We start from the raw sequence: 21,959 nt of genomic DNA, 5'->3' as shown, positions 1-21,959 counted from the left end.
GATGGCTATTCTTGGCTGTCAACTTGACTACATCTGGAACTGACTAAACCCCAAGCATCTGGGTACACCTGTGAAGGATTTTTTTCCCCTTAATTAAATCACTCTAGTGGGAAAGTACACCTTTAATCTAGGTATATAAAGGACATGGAAGGAGGAAACTTGCTCCCTTTGCCTGCTTGCTCTCACTGGCAAGTCCATTCCTTCCCTGGCATTCAAGCCTACTTTAGGATTCTGGTATATACTGAAGACCAGCTGAGAACCCAGCCTTGTGGACTGAACTACTACTAGATTTTTGGACCTTCCATTAGATATATTTCTTCTGTTCTGTTCCTCTAGAGAACACTGACTAATATAGGCTTTTTCTTTTTTTCTTCCTTCCTTCCTTCCTTCCTTCCTTCCTTCCTTCCTTCCTTCCTTCCTTCCTTCCTTCCTTCCTCCCTTTCTGTTTGTTTTGAGACTGGGTTTCACTGTGTAGCTTGGGGCCTTTCCTGGAACTCACTCTGTAGCCCAGGCTGGCCTCGAACTCACAGAGATCTGCTTGGCTCTGCCTCCTGAGTGCTGGGATTAAAGGCGTGTGCCACCACTACCCGACTGGCTTTTTCTTTTTGTCTGGAATATTTCTAGGCCCTTGCTAACATGTCTCCTTTGTCTCTACTCTGGGTGAGCAAGGTGGAGATGAGGTGGAAAGGTAATTGCCTTATGGCATCTGATTAAGACTGGGACATATGAGGGCTGTTCTGGGGGAGAAAAGATGACAACGCATCTTTTCAGTGAGGCCCCTGATGACTCCCCTTTTCCTGAGTTAGTGGGGGTGACAGTGAGGGAACCATTATCAAAAGAAAAACAAAGCGTTCCTTCCCCTACCTCCATCGCTGATGGAAGGGGTACTGCCATGTGAGTCAAAACTCAGGCTTGCTGCTCACAGGGTCCAAGATTAGTGGCATGGCCATTGGGCACAACCACATGCCTCTCTTGTAGGATTTGACCATGCCCCAGGACTAAACATTAGGCCTTGTGTAGAAGCTTCTGGACTTTCATCAGATTTCTTCACAATGGCGGTGGGTTTCTGTGCCTGGAAACAATGTGTGGTAAAGCGTATTTTCTGGGAAGTCCACACGTGTTCATCTGTAAGAATCATCCAGTGATTGTGGAGGTGGTGTGGTACAATGAGGGGAATCTATGCTTTGGGGAAGTCTCACTTCTATCAGTAAAAAAAGATGATGCTACCTCACAAGATCATCATGAACTCTAGGTGACAGGCAAAGAGTCCAGATTCATAACTTTTGATTTTTGTGGTTCCTCACATGGCTAGTCGGTGATCTCTCACTGAAATACACTTCCAGAGCCTTCAGCATTTTTTTTTTTTTTTTTTTTTTTTTTTTTGGTTTTTCGAGACAGGGTTTCTCTGTGTAGCTTTGCGCCTTTCCTGGAACTTACTTGGTAGCCCAGGCTGGCCTCAAACTCACAGAGATCCACCTGGCTCTGCCTCCCGAGTGCTGGGATTAAAGATGTACGCCACCACTGCCCAGCTGCCTTCAGCGTTTTTTTAAAAGCCTATTACAAAAACCATTTTAGGAGTTATGGATGTAGTCTGGCTGATAAAATGGGCCGCATGCACGCTAGGCAAGCATTTTTTGATACCTAGCGTCTGGCATAAACCAGGCATGGTGGTGCATACCTGTAATCATACCAGTTAGAATATAAAGGCAGAAGGATTCAAAGTTCATCCCGGGCTATAGAGAATTCAAGGTTAACATTCTCTGGAAAAAGAAATTAACAGTGTTTCTTGGACTAGAGGTATGGGTACATTGGTAGAGTGCTTGCCTGGCATGCATGAAGCCCTCGGTTAGATTACCCAGAAGCGCATAAAACTGGGAGTGGTGGTGCAAAGCTGTAGTCCCAGAACTTGGGAGGTAGAATAAGAAACATAAGAGTCCAAGGCTGCCGTCAGCTACACAGCAAGTTCCAGACCATCGAGAATACATAGACCCCATCTCCAAAGGAGAGGGGAGAGAGTTAGTTTCTAATCACCCTGGCTGGGTCTTCCAGACATCCAACTCCTGCCGAAAGACCAGACAGCATGGGAGTTTGCCAGGCTGCAGTGAAACTGAATTGTAACTGCCATATCCTTGGCACCCTCATTGTTCATGGAATGAACATCATGCCAGTCACAATGGCTACGGCATACTCTAAGGGATGATCTGGACTACAGCCTTGAAACAGGGAGAAACTGGTAAAAATGAGCATCTGGGTCCCAGGGGCTCAGTTAGTGAACAGATGAGGGAATGAGCAAAGGTAACCAGGAATTATCAGATAATGGTGTAAGATCAGCCTGACAAGTGCTTTATTGAGTGGATGAAGGAATGGATGAATGATTTGACATATAAACAAAGATGGTAAAGAATGGAAGAATGGTAGACACCCATAAACCAATGTAAGCAGACTGAAAACCAGGAAGTTCTGGAAAAGAGAGACAGAAATGGAGTTTTTGAGATAATGGATTCTTCTGATAGGCAGAAGGGGTGTGGATCTGGACAGACAGGATTGCAGTGAGACTCTGTGACTTGCTGGCCACATGACCGAGAACAAGTGACTTAACTGCTGTGCAAATAGTGCCCTCAACTAACAATGGAGATAAGATTGCTAATTGCTTTACAGCGCCCCTGAGGATTGAGAAACCTGTGGAACAGAAGCCTGGGGCCCAACATATAAAAAAGTGCTTCAAACTATTTTTATTACTAAGGGCTAGGCAGAAGAAGGTATTGAGTATAGAAATGAGAAGGAACCACTCAAGTTCCTTCAATTGGGAAATGAGACATTGTTTTGTGAAGAAAGAAAAAAAAATGTTTGGGATCAGAACTCAGATTAAGTCAGTAGAACCATGGCAACTATGTAGCTTCAAAGGATTAAGGGCTGGCCAGGAGCTGGAGCTACCACTCCCAAGAAAGAAAGCCTGCTCCCCCCGACCCTCGTGTGTCCCTGTGTGGGAGATGGAGCCTGGCACATGGCATCCTCAGTAATCCTATTAGTGAATCTCAGTAGGCACACAAATAGAGCATCTTTTTGGAGTTTACAGGGCCAACGGCAAACGCTAGAAAATTCTCTTCAGTCAAACACGGCAAATTTTAAAGTTCTGGAGAAATATACCGAGACCTGGCTCATCTCAATGCCACTCCCACCCCCAAGGTAGAAGATGTGTGACCAGACATGCACAGAACCCAGGGGAAAAATGGCTTGTGTCTCCTTCCATGAAGCGGGATTAAAGAAATGAGGGGGCACCGGGTGGTGGTGGTGGCGGCGGCGGCGGCGGCGGCGGTGGCGGCGCACGCCTTTAATCCCAGCACTCGGGAGGCAGAGGCAGGTGGATCTCTGTGGGTTCAAGGCCAGCCTGGTCTACAGAGTGAGTTCCAGGACAGCCAGAGCTACACAAAGAAACAAAAAAGCCAAAAAAAAAAAAAAAAAAAAAAAAAAAAAAAAAAAAGAGGAAAAAGTAAAGAAACAGGGCGGGAGTGGGGGCAGTGCTGGGAGGGGGGAGGGGGTGGGGTCACTTCTAGGCTGGTAACACACACCTGTAAATCCAACATTTGGAGGTGGGGGCAGGAGGATCAGAAATTTAAGGTCAGCCTCAGCTACAGAGTTGAGGCCAGGCTGGGCTACATAGCCTGTGACCTGTCTCAAAACCAAATCAAAACAAAACTACTGTTTCCTAGGCCAGTGCGCGCGTGGAATTTAAAGTGCATATGAAGGAGAAAGACTCAAAGCCATTGTTAGCCTCGGGCCGTGGTTCTCAATGGGTCTCAGTTTTGTGCCTTTTTCCTATCTACATTTTTCAAATTCAGATTTGTTAGTCAGAATGGTCTTTGCTGTAAGCGCTGAAACACTAGTCAAAGCACTTTAAGAGGAAGTGATAATATGTGAGTTCCTGAAACCAAGAGTTCACCCGAACGCCAGGTGTACCTGGATCCTGGTGAAACCGACAGCAGGCATCTCCTCTGTGGTTCTGTTTCCTCCACATCTTCTTCCTTCGGGACTGGTCAGGTACTCAGTCCTGGGTCTGAGCACCTGCTCCCAGCTGAGAAGCTTTCCACAGCACTGCAGAAAGCTCCGGGGTGAAATCTTGGGTTTGAATGGCGTACGGAACTGGCTTTCTTCTGAATGTATGGTTGTAGGCAGGGGTGTGAAGCCTTGGCTGCTCTGTGTTCACCCCTGGAGCTAGAAGTAAACTCATTCTCCTAAAATTCCACAGGAGGGAAGAAATGGCTTCCCAGGGAAAGTGGAAGTTTAGTAACCAGAAGTAGGAGCTGACCCCTAGAGGCCACCAACACCAACAGCATAAGTCTATTGAAAGTTCCAGAAGGCTTATGTCATAGAATACTCTAGTAGGCTTGAATTCCCTTGAGAATCACCCACCTTCTCTGGTGTTCCAGCAAAGGAACATCTAATGAGGAGGCAACGCGGGCACTCAGAGCCCAGCCACTGAGAGCAACGGACCGGCCTTCGGTTTTACGGGAATAGACTTCTCTGAAAGCGCGGCTTCAGAGGGAGATGCTTCAGGAAGCACTAATGCTCTAAGTGTGTTTGTATAGCGGCCATGGCTCTCAAGGGCAGCACATAAACGCTTGCATTTCTAACTGTAACTCTCCGAAGCACTGATTCCTGACCTGGTTTGGCATCCTGATAGCAACTTAGAAAGCCAGCCCTGGAGCACAGCACATTTTTCTCCTGGCTGGGTCTCAGCTGACTACGACAAAGAAGGTTCCCAACAACTCTGAAACATCTTCTGGTCTTTTAACCTTTTAAAGTAGCAAAAAAAAAAAAAAAAAAAAAAAAAAAAAAAAAAAAAAGGAAAAATAGCACATAGAATTTGGAAATAATAAACCCCCCGGTTCTTCTGCATTTATTTTTATAAAATAGGCCAAGGATAATTTAGTCTGTAACACAAGAAAAGTGAAGTCTGGGAGACTTACATATCTACACATTTGCTGAGTGACTACCATGTGCCAGGGATTATATCAGGCTGGAGATGTAGCAACAAGGGAAATAGTTTAGCCAGGTACAGTGTCTAAAATGTAATCTCAGCACTGGGGAAGTGGATGGAGACAGGAAGATCAGGAATTCAAGGCCCTCCCCTGACCTTGAATTTGAAACTAGCCTGGGATATATGTGACCCTGTCTCAAAGGACAGAGAAGCAAATATCTGTTCAGGAGAACATAGAGATTAAGTGGCAGGGCTGAGGCTGGAATCCACAGGCCCACATCGACCTTCAACTTTAGCTTACGTCTAGCCTGCGGATGGGAGATGATTGGGAGTGGTAGGGACCATAGTGAACCAGAGAACAAGCTTTATGCAAAGGAAGCAACTACTCTATTCAAGCAGCAGCAGTTTGTTATGGGGGACCATGCCCAGTGTGGCCAGGCGCTCTGATTTGTTCAAGTCTTTTTGAGACAGGGTTTTACTGGTCAGTTCTAGCTGGCTTGGAACTCAGCATGTAGAACAGGGTGCTCTCAAATTTCTGTTGATCTCCCTGTGCCTGTCTCTGTCTCTCAAGCGCTACCATGTCCAACTCAGATTTTTGTAATCTCTGTGTGTGTGCACTTGCCATGTGGAGGTCAGAGACAAACCTCCTTGGTTGGTCCTCATTGTCCACCTTGTTTGAGGCGGGGGTTGTGGATGTTCACCCGTACACACCAGGCTAGCCGGCCCATGAGCTTCCATCTCTGCCTCCTCTCTCGCTGTAGGACTGCTGGAATTACAGGTGCGTGCTACTCTGTCCGTCTTTACACAGGGATACAAACGCACGTCTTCACGCTTGTGTAGCCAGCACTTTCTTTACACACTGAACTGTCTCACCAGCTCCCATTTTCTTATTTTTCAACAAAACCCCGCAAACAGGATTTCAATGGAAAAACAACAAAAGCAAAGCAAAACAAAACAACAACAACAACAAAACCAAGTTGCAAAATGCTGTAATCGTCAAACAAAACCTGCTGGGCTACAAATCTGTGCCCCCTGGCTCCCTAGGAGGCAGGATTCCAGACTGCAAGCCTGAAACTACCTATGAGAAGAAGCCTGCAACTCTGTGACGCTTTCATCTCTTAGGTTGATTTTTTTTTTTTTTTTTTAAGGACTAAGGTAAGAAAGCAGAGTCCTTATTAACCCAAGAAGCAAAGGGCTTTGGGAAAGGTAACAGGGAGGGAAGGAGGGAACAGCTGGAGCATTCCAACCCGTGTCGTGGAGGAGGTTGGCACAGAACCGTCTTACATGGGGCTGACAGGCCACACTTCACTGAAAGGGAAAATTTAACTTTAGGGCGGGCTTCATGTTATATCTGAGGTCCTAATAATGATCATTATGCTGTCAGCACGCAAGACTTGGTTCAAAATAATTCTCCTCTCATGCAAGTCACAATCTACCCACTTCTTGGTCCTTCTGTGTCGCCTCTGCCTGGGGCCTCCTACACTCAGCAAGGTTTTCATCCTGCTGGCCCACTTGTCAAGAGATGGTAGCAACAGAGAAGCATGTGGAGGGCTTATCCGGGATGGGCTATAGCTGGAATTGGTCTCTGGTGGTGGCAGCGCCTCTTCCTAGCATGGTCTTTCGATAGAAGAGGAGAGAGGAGACATAGAATAGCTTCCACCACCAGTAGAAGAGCAACAGCTGGACATGATGGAGAACATCTGTAATCCCAGCATGGTGGGAGGCTAATGAAGAAGGATCAAGGAGTTCAAGGTCAGCCTTGGCTATCTATGGAGTTCAAGGTCAGCCTTGGCTATATATGGAGTTTAAGGCCAGCTTTGGCTTCATGAGGAGACTCTGTCTCAACAAAACAAACAAACAAAAAAAATCAACACCCCAGGCTGGACAGATTGGTTAGGGTTTAAGAATATTGGCTACTCTTGAAGATGACACCCCCTCAGTTGCCAGTAACTTCAATCCAGGGAATCTTGTGCCCTCTACTGCTCCATGAGGGCTCCTGAATACACATAGTGAATATTAGATACACACAGGTGCACATGCACACACACACACACACACACACACACACACACACACACACACATTTGCATCAAGCCAAGTGTGGTGGTCTATGCCTGTAATCACAGCTTTATAGAAGCTGGTACAGGAGAATTACCCACCAAGCATTCAAGGCCAGCCTAGGCTACATAGTTACAGGTCAGCCTGAGGTACACAGTTACTGGTCAGCCTGAGCTACACACACTGTCACAGACAGACAAACAAACAAACAAACAAACAAACAGGCAGATAAGACAACCCAAAACATCCCTCCACCAACAGATCATAACTCTGCAAGAAAATATTCATAGTTAAAAAGTGTAAAGGAATCCCCATCCTTGGATCTTAACAAGATCAGAAAACCTCTGTTTACTACAAGAATTGTTTCAGAAGGAAATGAGATACGGCACAGGAAAAAAAAAATCTCATTTCTATCGGCTCTCAAGATAGTAACTTTACAGCCATCTGCCATGTGTGTCTCATCAGAGCAAAACAGCCCCGTGGAGCAAGGGGGGACAGATTTGCTGTTGCTGCTGCTGCTGCCTCCACCACCTCCTTCTGTAGCTTGGATAAAGTGAGGACACGTGGTACTGCTGTGAGATTCTTCGAAGATGCAGGCAAGTGCTGCTGGCTGGAACCTTCTACTTCTGTTTGCACCAAGAGGCTCCCAATTCCCACTCCTCCGGGTCTGAGATCCTTCTTGTAGAAAGACACACACACACACACACACACACACACACACACACACACACGGAGAACTGGGATATCTTCTGGGAGGCAGGGACACAGCTTATACCCACACCCAGCCTTCTTCTTGTGAAAATCATTCACGATTACCCTGTGGCTTCTCTTAGTTGGGGGGAGATAGCGCAGTGCTACGTAGGGCTGGTCTCCTACATCCTCACTTTGGGACCCAGAACCATTAACTGAATCTTTCTGAGCCTCAGTTTCTTCATCTGTTAACTGGGAATAACACGAATACCAACCTAGAAGGTTCAGGTTCAGCCACTGCGCGGAGGCTCCGTGGGGCAAAAGTGTGGTCCAAACAGCTCCCCTCACAGGAACTTGTTCTCCAGTTTACTGTAGTCACACCGCCACCCCAGAAACCTCCTGCTCAGGCCATTCATACCTTACAAGTTAAAAGGCTGTGCCACTTAATTGCTGTGCCTCTTAAGTTTGTTTTTGAGACCGGCTGTCATGTATCCAGGCTGATCTAAACTCACTAAGTAGCCAAGAATGACCTTGAACTCTGATTCTTCTGCTTCCACCTCTAGTGCTATTATTACAGGAATGTGCCACCACGCTCCGTTTAGGCAGCCCTGGGAATCAAGTCCCTGAAGGATGATCAGGAACCATTGTGGTGCAGATGGCCAGGACCAATCAATTGCAGTTCTTCAGCTGCAGAGGTAGGGACACCAGCTCTACTGTTGTCCACATCACACCCAGGGCCTTATGGGAGATGGCTGGCTTTACCTGGCTCCCTGGGCCACTGCAGCCTCAATCCAGATGAGAGTGTGCTCATTCTGCCTCCCATTCCAGGAGGCTGGAGAGACTGAATTGGCAGCCACAAGGTATGGAGTTCACCTGCATGAGAGAGAGTGTGAGCCACCACATCTGGCTGGTTTACTTCTTCCTGAGGTAGAGCTTATGTTTGCTAAGTTGCACCCCTTTTAAGGTGGGCAGTTAAATGAATCTGGACAAAGTCCCTCATATCCATCATACCACGCAAGTATAGACTATTCCCATAGACTGTCAAATGTTCCTGCACGTTTTCATGTATGCAGATTCTTAGGTTCCTTACTAGACCCAAAGCTCCTGAATCCAGGGTTTGGAGCCTATGGATCTTCCCGGGAGTCAACATACACCAACGCTGGCAGTTACATCCTCGGGCTCCTCAGACTCTGCAGCTCTTTTCCTCAGCCCAGATGGGCACACTGATGAGTGGCGGAGTTCGTTACTTCCCCAGGACCCGCCCCCACTCCTTCTCCATGACCTCATCACACTACATCCGGGGTCCTACTCTCTGCCTGCCTGGGCTAGAGATCTTGCTTGAAGTATAACATCACTCTGATATTCGCAGACTTAGAGTTCTTCAGGGGGGTCCCATGCCCTGCAGGATCTAGGCTGAGAGAAGTTCAGAGCCTCCTGTCTCCCACAGGAAGCACTTCAACAGTACTTACAGCACGGGAGGTCTGTGAACGTCCCAGGTGGCCTCACGCCTGTAGGCATCTTAGACACGGTACCCTCCACTGGACTGACCCATCCCCTCCGGCACCCTCCTGTTCTCAGGTAAAATGTCACCTCTGTGAAGGCTTCCCAGGTGTCCCCAGGTAGCACTGGCTACTCTCTGCTCTCACCCATGACTCGACTATGTGCCCATGTGTTTCTGCTCACTAGACTGTGAGGGATTTACGGTTTCAAATTCTTAAGTCTTTATCAGGGCTGGTAAGTCCCTGCCGGATCTGGTTTCTGCTCCCTCTCTATCCTCTCTGCCCATCCCGACCTGGCCAGTTACCATGGCCTCCGACTGTGCCCAGACTCACCAAACTTCTTCCTGATCCCAGGCTTTTGATCTTTAGTGCTCTTCGCCTGGAATACCCTCCACCTTGTTTTGCATGGGTGGTTCCCTCTGGACACCCACTGCTCAGATGTCATCCCTTGAGTTCCCTGGCCAGCCAATCAAAATACGCCTTTCTTCACCATTCTCTCTTACAATACCACATTTCCTTCCTGCTAGGACTTATTACACGATACTGCTATTCATTAATTCAGCATTATTATTATTGATTGGTTTGTCAAGATTGGGTCTCCTGTACCCTGGGCTCTGTCGCCCTTCCCTGGTTTGGCTTGTTTTAGAACTTTGACTGGAACATACTCACACATCATGCGCACTCTTATGTCTGGTTTCTCTGAGCTAGTGTCTTTTGAGGTTCAATCATTGTACTGCTTGCTTTCTGTTTCTGTAACAAGACATTGACTCGGAGAGGAAGAGTTTATTTAGCTTACATTTCCATATCACAGTCCATCATTTTCCATCTATTTATTTATTTATTTATTTATTTATTTATTTATTTATTTATTTATTTATTTATTTATTTATTTATTATGTACACAGACAAGGGTGCCAGATTTCATTACAGATGGTTGTGAGCCACCATGTGGGTGCTGGGAATTGAACTCAGGACCTCTGGAAGAACAGTCAGTGCTCTTAACCTCTGAGCCATCTCTCTAGCCCCCCACACACTTTTTTTTTTTTTTTAAGAAAAAAAGTATTATTAATGCTTGTTTTCTTTGAGACAGGATCTCACTATACAGTGCTGGCTGGCCTTGAACTCATTATGTAGACCAGGCTGGCTTCAAACTCACAGAGATCCACCTGCCTCTGCCTCCTGGTTCCTAGGATTAGAGGTATGTGCATTTGAAAGGCTGGTATTTCCCGTCTTTCAAAGTTTAGCTATTCTAGCCAGGTGTGGTGGTGCACGCCTTTAAACCCCAGCATTTGGGAGAGGCAGAAGCAGGGGGATCTCTGTGAGTTCCAGGTCAGCTAGAGCTACATAGTGAGACCCTGCCCGCCCCCAAAAAAGCTTACCCATTCTAATTGATGCATGATATTACATCATTATCTCATTGGGATTTTAATGTAAAAGTCTCTAACGACCAATGACGTCGAGCTTTCCATGTATTTATTAGAAGCAGCTCTGAGGTACTTGTTAAACTCTTTCATCCATATTTTAATTCGGCTGTCTTAGTACTCTGAGTTAGAAGATTTCTTACTAACTAGAAATCTTTTGTGGAAAATTATATATTTGGGGCTGGAGAGATGACTCAGTGTTCAGAGCACCCACTGTATAAACACGAGGCTGAGTCCTGATCCCAGCACCCACATACAAACTGTCTGGTCCCTCACATACCTGTCATTTCAGCTTTGCAGGGGGCAGAGGTCAGAAGATTGCTGGGGCTTGCTGGCTGCCTGACTATGGAAAAACAAAAACCAAAACCAAAAAACCAACCCACAGAAGACCCAAGCTGCCACAGAGGATCTCTGTTAGTTACAGGCCAAACTAACCTAGTGAGACCATGTCTCAAAAATAAATAAGAATAAATAGAAAATTTTTCAAAATGAAAACACCGGGGGCTGGAGAGATGGCTCAGAGGTTAAGAGCACTGGCTGCTCTTCCAGAGGTCCTGAGTTCAATTCCCAGCAACCACATGGTGGCTCACAACCATCTGTAATGAGATCTGGTGCCCTCTTCTGGCATAAAGGCATGCATGCAGATAGAACTCTCATATACATAAAATAAATCTTTAAAAAACCACCAAAACAAACAAACACCCCGGGAAATCCTGTCTCACAGGAATAAGGCAGAGCGCCTTCTTTGGGCCTCTGTGCACACTGGCACTTATACACGCTCTAGTCCACACACGCACAAATATATACAAGCAGACAGTGAGGCTGCTTCTAGTACAACTGTGACCTACGCGTTCACTCCTCTGTCTTCCTCTCTCTGCTAAGGATCAAACACAAGGCCTCACACATGCTACATAGCAGCTACTGAATGAGGGCCCATGGTACTCCTGCAAAAGACCATCAGTTGTGGGGTCCGTTTTAAGCACTGTGTGAGGTCAGGATTGAATTGCAATGCTTTCCATATGGATAGTCAGTAATTCTTTTAAAATTGTATTTGTTTCTATGCCATGTGTGGGTTTGGTCTGTGTATGTATGATGTCGTGTGTGTGTGTGTGTGTGTGTGTGTGTGTGTGTGTGTGTGTGTGTGTGTAGGTGTGTGTAGGTGTGTGTAGGTGTGTGTGGGGGGGGTGTAGGAGTGTGTGTGTGTGTGTGTGTGTGTGTGGTGTGTGTGTAGGTACTCTTGCCGAGGTACTCCTATGGAGGTCAGAGGATAAGTCTGTGGCGTCATTTCTCACCTCCCACCTTTACATGAGATCTGGGGTCAAATGCAGGCCTTCGGGTTTACACAGCAAGCTCTAACCACTGAACTACCTGGTCGGGCCAGAGAGTCAATGATTCTACCACTATCTGTTAAAAAGTCAGTACCTGGTGGGGCCTGGTGGCTCAGATCTTTAATCCCAGCACTTGGGAGGAGGCAGAGGCAGGTGAGTCTCTGTGAGTTCAAGACCAATTGGTTCACATAATAAGTTCCAGGCCAGCCAGGACTACATAGTAAGTCCCCCAACTCACAAAACCAAAAAAAAAAAAAAAAGAAGTCAACACCTGGGGAGACCTATGGGGAGGAGGTGGGAAGTAAGGATAGATATGATCAAGATACATTGTATACATGTATAAATTTTTCAGAGAATAAATTAAAAATGTTATTTTTTTTGAAGTACGACTTCACCTATAATTATTCAAATTTTGCATCTTTGCATTATTATTGATCTCTCCCACTGGTCTGTAAGTTCTATATATTCGTTCTGGTCTAACCTGGGCTCTTCTCTATCTCTGCCACTTCCTTGCAGGCAGAGAAACCAAGGAAAGGGCTTGCTTGATGCCTTGTAGACGCAGTAGTCAGGATCACGGAGAGCAAGTGATCACCGCCGTGACGACTGGGTCTTGATCCTGCAGAAACACAGCGCAGAGCAGTATAGAGAGGACCTCCGAGTGTCCAGTGAGCGTCAGAGGAAGCCCTGCATCAACAGCTTCCAGTGTGGGCCAGCCCTCCAGGCTGCACGGCAGGAATCCAGAGGGGGCGCGAGAGAGGACGCAAGTCCTAAATGGGGCAGCCAGGCCAAGGAGCTCTACCAGTGAGGAAAAATGAGAGGCACAGGATGAGAGGAGGGTCACAGAGGTTTCCCAGACACACCCACCCCACAAGTACTAACGCTTTTTGTGCGGCACGTGCTGTCTTAAACACTGGAGGTCCTTGTTAGAAAGCCAAGCTCTATTCTTACGGAGAGAGGAAAGAAAAAAGGGGAAGTCCAGTGATTATTATCAAGTCGGATGTGGCGATGGATAATTGTAACCTCAGGATGCGGTACACCGAGGCAGGAGAATCTGCAGCTTGGGGCTAGCTTGGGCTATATATAAGTTTCAGGCCAGTCTGAGCTACATAGCAAGACCCCCGTATCAATAACCAAACACACAAGAGAGGCCCTCCCCGGTGAAGCTGCGACTCTCACACCGCGGGGGAGATGCAAACAGCGTGCTTTGCACGAGTGCAGCTGTTTCTGGAAAGGACGGGTATCCACTCCCCAGGTGACACACCATCTTAGGCCTGCCTCTTCCTCAGGTGACATGAAACTCGTGTCCACGCAAAACCTACACACAAATGTACGGGTGCTGCAGAGGTGGCTTGGTGGTTAAGAGTCTTGACGCTCTTACAGAAGACCCTAGTTCAACTCCCAGCACCCACATTGGGCAGCTCACAACTGCCTGTAACTCCAACTTCCTGGGATCCAAGTGCCCTCTTCTGGCCCCTATGAGTACCTGCACATGCGTGCGCACAAACACACACACACACACACACACACACACACACGTGCACACACACACACATGAATGAACACATGTGAAAGTTAAATTAGGCCCATTTTCAACTAAGAAATATTGCACTGATGTTAATTTTCTGGTTTGTCCTTATATTACAGCCATATACTATAATACTCTTGGGGGAAGCTGGCCAGAGGTTAGGAGCCTGCTGGTTTTACAACTCCACTGAGAATAATTATTTCAAAATTGTATACAAATACATTTACTGGTCTGTTTGAAAGTAACGAATAAGGGCTGGAGAGACGGCCCAGGGGTTAAGAGTGCTCGCTGCTATATTGTAGAGGACCTGGGTTCAGTTCCCAGCACCCAAATCAGAAAGTTTAGAGTTTCAAAAGTTTATAAATGAAACAGCCAGGTTTTATGCCTTTAATCCCAGCAGTCAGGAGGCAGGGCCAGGTGGATTTCTGAGTTCCAGGCCAGCCTGAACTACAGAGGGAGTTCCAAGACAGCCAGGGCTACACAGAGAAACCCTGTCTAGAAAAACAAAAAGAAAGAAAGAAAGAAAGAAAGAAAGAAAGAAAGAAAGAAAGAAAGAAAGAAAGAAAGAAAGAAAGAAAGAAAGAAAGAAAGAAAAGAAGAAAGGAAGGAAGACCCCACCACATGAGTAAGAAAATAATACCAGACTTGTAAAGATTTACACTTCCTTTATATTTACGTGTGTGTGTGTGTGTGTGTGTGTGTGTGTGTGTGTGTGTGTGTGTGTGCCTGAAGATGCCTAGGGAGCTAGGAGAGGGTGTCAATCCTCTGGGACTGGAGTTAGAGGCAATCGTCAGCTTCCCGATGTGAGTGCTGGGAACTGAACCCAGGGCCTTGGCAAGGCAGCGAGCACTCTGAACCACAGAGCCATCTCTCCAGCCCTTATAAATTACTTTCAAATGCTTCAGTAAATGTATGTCTCTATACAGAGATGTCATTTAAAAATATGACGGAATGCCACCAACTACTGAATCGAAGTGGTAGGCATACAGGTTCACTGTGTTAGTCTCTTAACTATATATTGGGGAATGTTCATAATAAAAAGTTAAAGGGGGAAAAACGAACCAATGAAACGCACATTAATGAGGAAGAATCTCCAGAGCACTGTGGCAGGTCAGAACGTTGGGGGCAAAAGGCTCCTTGAAGGTGGGGGACAGAGCTCGGTGACAGAACACTTGCCTAGCAGGGGCCAGGATTCAACCCTCGGTACCGAAAAAACAACTAGACAGAAGCCTGGGCCCTGGGCCAGCGAGGCCCAGAGGGCAAAAGCACCTGCCACCCAAGCCTGATGACCTGAGTCTGAGACCTGGAACCCACTATGAAAGGTGCAAACTGGCTCCCGAAAGAAAGAGTCGTCCTCTGGTCTCACAGGCCCACCACTGTTCTAAAGAGGCTACCCACTGTAAGACTGCATGCAGACGAAGGAGAAGCTACAAGCAGAGGACGGGAGCAGTGGTGGTCAGTGGTTAGGGCTGAAGGGCAGATTAGTCCAAAGCACAGAGGAAGACTGGCGAGGCGATGACGTCATGATGGCGGCTACACAGCTGCCTTCGTTAGCACTCACAGGACTGTGAACTGGAAAGGCAACGGCATGCAAATTGTGCCTGTAAGAAAAGCAGAAAAGTGATAGAGAACATACCACGTGTAGCGGAGAAATCACTAAAAGACAACTTGCTTGACGGCAAGAATCTCGCCATCTTGTTTCATGTCTTCTAGAACAGTGGGCACCTAGTAAACTCAGAAAAAATATTCGTCAGTATTCACAGCAAAGGGAGTTGTTACATCTTCCGTGTTTTTTCCCCAAATGAAATCGCTGTGTTCCGGGGGCCCTCTGGCTGTGAATCGCCGTGGAGGCCACCTTGACTCAGCTGGTGTTTAAAGGGTGCTTGTTGAACCTGTCTGTGGTTGGGCGTCTCATCCCGTGGGGTTTCATGTATTCCCCATCCTCTGGAATAGCGCTCTTCAGTGTCCTGTTGTCTCTGGGCGGAGGGCATTTATGGGGCCAGTAACAGCTTCAACCAGTGACACCCTGATGTTCTAACAAAGAGCCCAGGCCAGCTTCCCTTCTTCGGTGAACTGCAGGTCAAAGCCTTATTTTCTCCTACATGCTAGAGAGACAAGGTGTGTGTGTGTGTGTGTGTGTGTGTGTGTGTGTGAGAGAGAGAGAGAGAGAGAGAGAGAGAGAGAGTGAGTTGTTTTGAGATAGGATCCTTACTATTTATTTAGCCCAACTGCCCTTGACCGCTTAGCCTTCCACCTCAGTCTCCCAAGTGTCGTATTACAGGTAAGTGCCATCACACCAAGCAAGACTGGCCTACTTTATTTTTTATTTTATTTTATTTTTTTTTTAAGATTTATTTATTATGTATACAGTGTTCTGTCTGCACATATCCCTGCAGGCCAGAAGAGGGCACCAGATCTCATTACAGGTGGTTGTGAGCCACCATGTGGTTGCTGGGAATTGAACTCAGGACCTTTGGAAGAGCAAGCAGTGCTCTTAACCTCTGAGCCATCTCTCCAGCCCCAAAGACTGGCCTACTTTAAAGAGAAGAAAGGTGTTAGCAGTTCCCTTTGCATACTTGAAGTATGGGGAAAACACATTACATTGCTTTACAATACAACAGAATTCATTGTTTTTTAGGGACTCAGGGTCAGGTTCCTTCAGGAACTCTGTTATCTGCTATTCCCACATATCCTTTAGTGTGGTAGCTACTGTACAGGTGGTGGCCTGTCAGACAGGTAAAGACCTAAGTGAGGAGAGGCAATGCACCTTTGGCTGCATCCCAGGGAGCTCAGACAGACAGCAACACCCCCACCCCCACCCCATTACCTGCTCTGCAGAGCCCTTGGCCTCCTCTTCAGCATTCTTCAGGGACAGCTTTGTATGGAGAGTCCCTGTGGGTGCCCACAGTACGGTGTGGGCTATCGACATCTCTTCTGCTGCCACAGAATAGGGATGTCTTTTCTACAGTGAGTGAGCGGTCCCACCTAGGTCACGTGTGGGAGCAAGGGGGAAGACAGACTGCAAAAAACACCAGCTGCTCTTTCTGGCTTTTCTAAAAACACAGGCATTAGGGACCCAGATTTTTTTTTTTTTTTTTTTGGTTTTTTCGAGACAGGGTTTCTCTGTGTAGCTTTGCGCCTTTCCTGGAGCTCACTTGGTAGCCCAGGCTGGCCTCGAACTCACAAAGATCCGCCTGCCTCTGCCTCCCGAGTGCTGGGATTAAAGGCGTGCGCCACCACGCCCGGCAGGGACCCAGATTTTTATCAGTCTGGTTCATTATGAAGGAGACGGAGGGAGGGAGGGAGGGAGGGAGGAGCAGGCTGTGTGTGTGGAGGGAGGAAAGAGCTGCTGGGGTCTGGGGTCCAGTGACAATAAAGATGACAGGAACAAAATTAAGACGCTGTGTGCCAAGTACTGTGCTAATTATCCCAGATAACCTCTCTACTGCTACTGTCCTTCTCATCTCCAGAATTAGAACACAAAAACCACCCTGTGTGTGTGTGTGTGTGTGTGTGTGTGTGTGTGTGTATCTGAGGATCCAACCCAGGACCTTCACATGCTAGGCAAGTTTTCCACTGCTGGGCTACCCCTGCACCCCAACATCGTGTTTTCCTTCCATGCTTCCTTCTTTCCTCTTTTGTTTAGTGGTCTAGACTCTGAATCTAGGAGCTCACCACAAGATAGGCAAGCTGTTAATCACTCAGCTATATCCCCGACCCTCTTTTTTAGGTTAAAAAAAAAAAAAAGGCAAAGAAAAGAAAAGAAAAATTGAGACAAGGTTTCCTTAAAATGTCCTGGTTGGTCTTGAACTTTCTATCCTCCTACCCTGGCTTTGGGAGGTAGGAGTTGGGCTTCCAGGCCCTGCCCCAATGATACATTTTTACATGCACAAACTGGGATATAAATACATTGAATGGGATCAGGCAGGGTATACAGTAAAGGAATAATAGTTACCTAAGGAGTGCTGGCCAAAAGCGGCAGCTCTAGTTTTTATTACATTGCATAATACCTTTTACATTGGAAATGTGTAACTATGTGTGAGCAATTAAAAAACAAACAAAACCCACAAAACTGGGCGGTGCTAACGCCTGTGCACAAGGATCCGAGAACTAACCAGGCTGGATGGAGTCTGGTCGCAGACTGCAGATCCCAGGTCTTAGGCTTCACAGCCTTGCAGGATCCGCAGAGTCTGCCTCCTGCTGGTGCAGGACGGCCAGCTAACTCCCAAGAGCCACCGGCCACAAGCTGCCCCGCCCTGTGAGTTTCCTGGGGAGCAGGGCCAGCACGGCGTCTCGGCCTTTGGGGAGCCCAAGGACGAGTGGCCAACCCTGCAGCCCGCCCACTGTCGCCAAGAGGATTCCTGGCCAATCAGACCCTGGTGATGCCATACTCCAGGGATGAGAGTGGCAGGAAATCAAGGTCAAGGCCCCGGACACAATGAAGCCATTGTCGGTCCCCAGTCAGTTGACTTTCAAGCAGCGGTTCCCGATGCACCACCCTCGCTCCTTCTCTCCACCTCTGCCCCTGCCGGGAAGTTACCCAAACCTCCTGCGGGTTCATTAGCCTCTGCGCAAGGAGAGCGGCGCCCTGGATCTCCTCTACCCCAGGCGGCGGGGTCCAGCCGCCCTATGCAGTGCCCGCTCCAACCACCAGGTGGCGACAAAACACCACATTCTGGGTTGGGGAGGGCGGCAAGGAGCCAGCTGCTCAAAGGCTTCAGGGTGTGGAGGACCCTGCCCTTCCTGTTTTATCCCAGAGCAACCCCCACCCCCAGAAAAAAATCACGTTTGCCTTCTGTCGCCCTTTACTCTGAAGTCACAGTGATCTCTAGTCTCAGCTCTCTACTTGAGCAAATGGCAAAATGGCCGTGGGCTGCAGCATCCCCCACCCCCTCCAGGAGAGGAAACCGCGGGAAAGCCCCGGTTGTCTGCGGCCCCGGCAGGAGGTCCTGACTGCTTCTCCGGTCCAGACTAACCAACTGACTGATTAGCCTGTTGCATGAACGTATAAATGTTATCTCTGGCCACTCACCCGTCTAAACCCTGTCTCTGATGTTCTCAATGTCTGCTCTCGTTTCCCTTCACATTATGGTTGTTTGCAATGGGACCTACGTTTGCCTAATTCCTACCACTACAGGTAGTTTAAGAACGGGCTCTGGGGGTGCTTTTTGCTCCAGTGTCCAGTGTACTGTAGGCATTCTGTAAATATCTGTCAACTTAATCAGTTAAGATGCCCTATGGGGCAGTGAGGGTGGAGGTTGCCTTCAGGGTCAGGTGCTTGAGTACACGTAGCCTACCGGATAGCACCTCCAGACCATCATCACCTTAGACTGCATGTCCCAGAGGCACAAAGATTTGGGATTAAGATATGCCAGCCCCGAGTTTCACCTCCACGCACTCACTGGATGTGTGCTAGAGATTTTTGCCGATAGGACCTTTCTTAGATTCAGCCTCCTCGGGTGTGAAATGGACACAGAAATGCCATTTCCAAGGGCCATTGTGAGGTGCGGAAAGCGCAAGGCTTGGGACCTAAGGACTTACAGACGCCAGTCTTTGTCCCTGGGGCTGCAACCTCGGAGCTCAAGGGCCGTGGGGGTGAGGAGTGGGGTCTGCGGGGAGCAGGCTGGTTTGCTTTGGTTTCTGGTGTGAGCTGGTCCAGGAAGTCCGGATGGTGACAGGTCCACAGGTCTTGCCCTCTGCTTGAGGACAGCTCTGTTTCTGCTGTAATCACTGCTGGGGCGGGGTGGGGGTGGGGTGCTTCCTGCGGCCTCTCCGCTTCCTTAGGACACGGGGCCTGGACCAGCCTCCATTTCCTTCACTCATTTAACATTCGGGTGGCATGTGATGTGCCGTGCCTTGGAGAGCATGGTGAGAAGGGCCACTGCAAACCTGCTCACAAAAATCATACAGCACGGGGGTAGGGTGACGATGCAAGCCGGAAAGGAACAGTAGTTTTAACTGCATTAGGGGGCAGAGTCTGGTCCGGGACATTCCCCGAGGGAGTGAGACAGAGCTGCCAGAGGAAGAAGGGCTATCCAAGAAAAGTCCTTCCTGGGAACTACTATGACAACCCAGTGGAACTCGGCTTTCCTGGGCCTGGTGAGTGGTCATATGGGAGGAGGCAAAAAGCAAACACTCCTGAGGATGCAGGCTGCCAGGAACGCACTGCCCTTGCTGGGAGCCCCGCACACACCCACAGGATGTTAGGCCCCAGCTGGGCCCTGGGGAAGGAGTAAGAACTTTGAGGTGGCCAGGAAAAGCCTGTCACAGGTTCAAAAGGCAGGGTGGGGGGCTGAGCTCGGCACTTCTGGTTGTCGCTGCAGGGGTAGGGAGTCACCCAGTTGTGGGTATCCATCAGCACCAGCCAGAAGCACATAGGAGCAGCTGACAACACAGTGAATCAGAGTCAGGGTACAGGGTAAGTATCCAGCTCTGCAGCTTGAGACCTAATCCAAGCCTGGGTCTCCTTGTTCATAGCACCGATCTCGGGTGTGTGTGTGTGTGTGTGTGTGTGTGTGTGTGTGTGTGTGTGTGTGTGTGTGTGTGTGTAGATGCACACCCAAATGTGAGTGTGCGTGGAGGCCAAGGGTTGATTCTGCCTGTCTTCCTCAACTACTCTCCATCTTATTTATTTTCTTTCTTTTCTTTTGGAAACAGGGTTTCCCTGGCTGTCCTGGAACTTGCTCTGTAGACCAGGCTGGCCTTGAACTCAGAGATCTGCCTGCCTCTGCCTCTTGAGTGCTGATATTAAAGGCATGTGCCACTGCCACCTGGCTCCGTTTTATTTCTTAAATCAAGGTCTCTCAGAGATATGGAGTTCACTAATTCTGCTAAATTGGCTGGCCAGCAGCCCCAGGGATCCTCACGTCTCTGCTTTCTTTGGATTACAGATGCTTGGACTACAGGCATGTGCTGCCACACCTGGATTCCTTTGTGTGTGTGTGCTGGACACTGAATTCAGTCCCCCATGCCTGCATGTCAAGCACTTTACTGACTTGGGCATCTCCCTGGCCCACAGAATAGTTTTGAAGGTTTAGTGAAATAGCCTGGTATATGGGGGACACTTGATAACAGTATTAGACAGTTTTTAGTGAGTGCTTTGAAAAACTTGTGTGTGATTATGTGCACATGAGTGCAGGTGCTCTTGCAGGTCCAGGGCATCAGGTCCCCCTGGAACTGGAGTTGTATCCTAGGTGGTTGTGAGTTGTCTGGTGTGAGTCCCCTGCAGGAGCAGTGATCACTCTTTCCCCTCCTCCTCCTCCTCCTCCTCCTCGGTGTCCCGTCCTTCCAGCTCCATCATCCACACTTTTGCCACCGTGTTCTACCAGTTCGGAGACCAGGAACCGGAGACTCCGAAAGGCCTAGAGTCCCACAACTAAAAGCAGAGGCATTGAGATTTGAACTCAAGTTCCTCTGGCCCTAAAATCTGGACTCCTTTTGGGAGGTGAGGGCAGATCAGCGGTTGCCTGGGAAGAAACTGAGTCCCATTAAGTCATATGTTTTTGTGGATGCCACCGATGGGTACAGATCTAGAGAAGGGTGGACCATTCCATTCCTTTTTTCTCAAGCAAGTCTTCCTATGGCCCCAAGAGTTCCAGAAACAACAGAGGAAATCGCCGGGCCAGGTGGGCACCGAGTCCCAGGGCTGAAGCTGTCCTGGGGCACCCCAGACCCCTGAGCATGCCTCTTCGCCAGCTTGTGCTGCAAATCGCTACACTGTAACGCCAGGCCAGGCGTTTGTGGGACTCTCTCCCTCGTTTGGTCTGGGGCCCTTCCTCCCCACTTCTGAATGCAGTCATCCCAACTAACAAAAGCAACTATGGCTACTCTGCCACGCCCACGTGTCCTGTGATGCTGGCCAGGCTGTGCCCAGTCCCAGCGCCAAGTTGAGCTCAGCCTCTTCTCATGTGCCAGGGCAAGCTGGCTTGCTTCCTACCCACCCCTCATGAAAACCTAAGTGGCTCTCATTTTTGAGACACTAGAATTAAACAGCCCTGGGGAGAGAATGAGGGTCTGGGAACAGCAGCCTCTTATGCAGCCACTGTGTTCTCTCTCTAGCTCTGGACACTCCTAGGCTGGTGAAGGATGGGTGTTTTGCAATGCCAGAATGATGCCTGGGAAGCTTTGGTTTGGGGGGGGGGCAGGGCACGCGATGCTGGTCCCCTGGGAGAAGAGCTTGAGTGGCCATGGAAGTTCTGGTGGGGTCAGGGAGGCTGAGTATGAATCCAGCTTCTGTCACCTATGAGGTGTATGGCCTTGGGGAATCCCTTTACTTCCCTGAGCCTTGGGGTTACCCCATCTGTAAAGCAGGACTAAAACTCTCACGAGGGTTGTGCGGGATTAAAAAAGGTAATGGATGAAAAACTGGAGAGCACAGCCGGAACACAGCAAGTATTAGTAAATGATATCCTAGGATAATGTCACTGAAGCGGCGGCGGCTGTGGTTGCTGCTGCTGCTGC

At 48.4% G+C, this 21,959-nt stretch overlaps 3 long non-coding RNA genes across 7 annotated transcripts; 2 read left to right on the top strand and 1 right to left on the bottom strand.

The window, feature by feature from the left end:
- The first annotated feature begins 4,421 nt into the window (after nucleotides 1-4,421).
- On the top strand, nucleotides 4,422-15,245 carry LOC121824123 (uncharacterized). 5 transcript variants are annotated; one of them, XR_013046041.1, is made up of 4 exons: nucleotides 4,422-6,730; nucleotides 7,502-8,421; nucleotides 8,555-9,304; nucleotides 12,491-15,245. It is a non-coding gene; the product is annotated as an uncharacterized LOC121824123 (long non-coding RNA). The 5 variants fall into 5 exon arrangements; XR_013046039.1 differs by having other exon boundaries at nucleotides 4,422-8,421; nucleotides 8,555-8,653; nucleotides 9,174-9,304; XR_006065927.2 differs by having other exon boundaries at nucleotides 4,422-8,421; nucleotides 9,174-9,304.
- On the bottom strand, nucleotides 12,635-19,320 carry LOC143269552 (uncharacterized). Its single transcript, XR_013046042.1, has 3 exons — nucleotides 16,327-19,320; nucleotides 15,136-15,224; nucleotides 12,635-12,769 (listed from the first exon to the last, which is right to left on the bottom strand). It is a non-coding gene; the product is annotated as an uncharacterized LOC143269552 (long non-coding RNA).
- A 144-nt stretch (nucleotides 19,321-19,464) lies between these two features.
- LOC121824124 (uncharacterized) lies at nucleotides 19,465-21,907 on the top strand. The gene is made up of 3 exons (XR_006065929.2): nucleotides 19,465-19,598; nucleotides 19,823-19,917; nucleotides 20,157-21,907. It is a non-coding gene; the product is annotated as an uncharacterized LOC121824124 (long non-coding RNA).
- Nucleotides 21,908-21,959: the final 52 nt, after the last annotated feature.

This window comes from Peromyscus maniculatus, chromosome 19 (genome assembly GCF_049852395.1).
Source record: "Peromyscus maniculatus bairdii isolate BWxNUB_F1_BW_parent chromosome 19, HU_Pman_BW_mat_3.1, whole genome shotgun sequence".
Classification (NCBI taxonomy): domain Eukaryota; kingdom Metazoa; phylum Chordata; class Mammalia; order Rodentia; family Cricetidae; genus Peromyscus; species Peromyscus maniculatus.
Note: the sequence above shows the minus strand (reverse complement) of the source record. Positions and strands in the feature narration are given on the sequence as shown.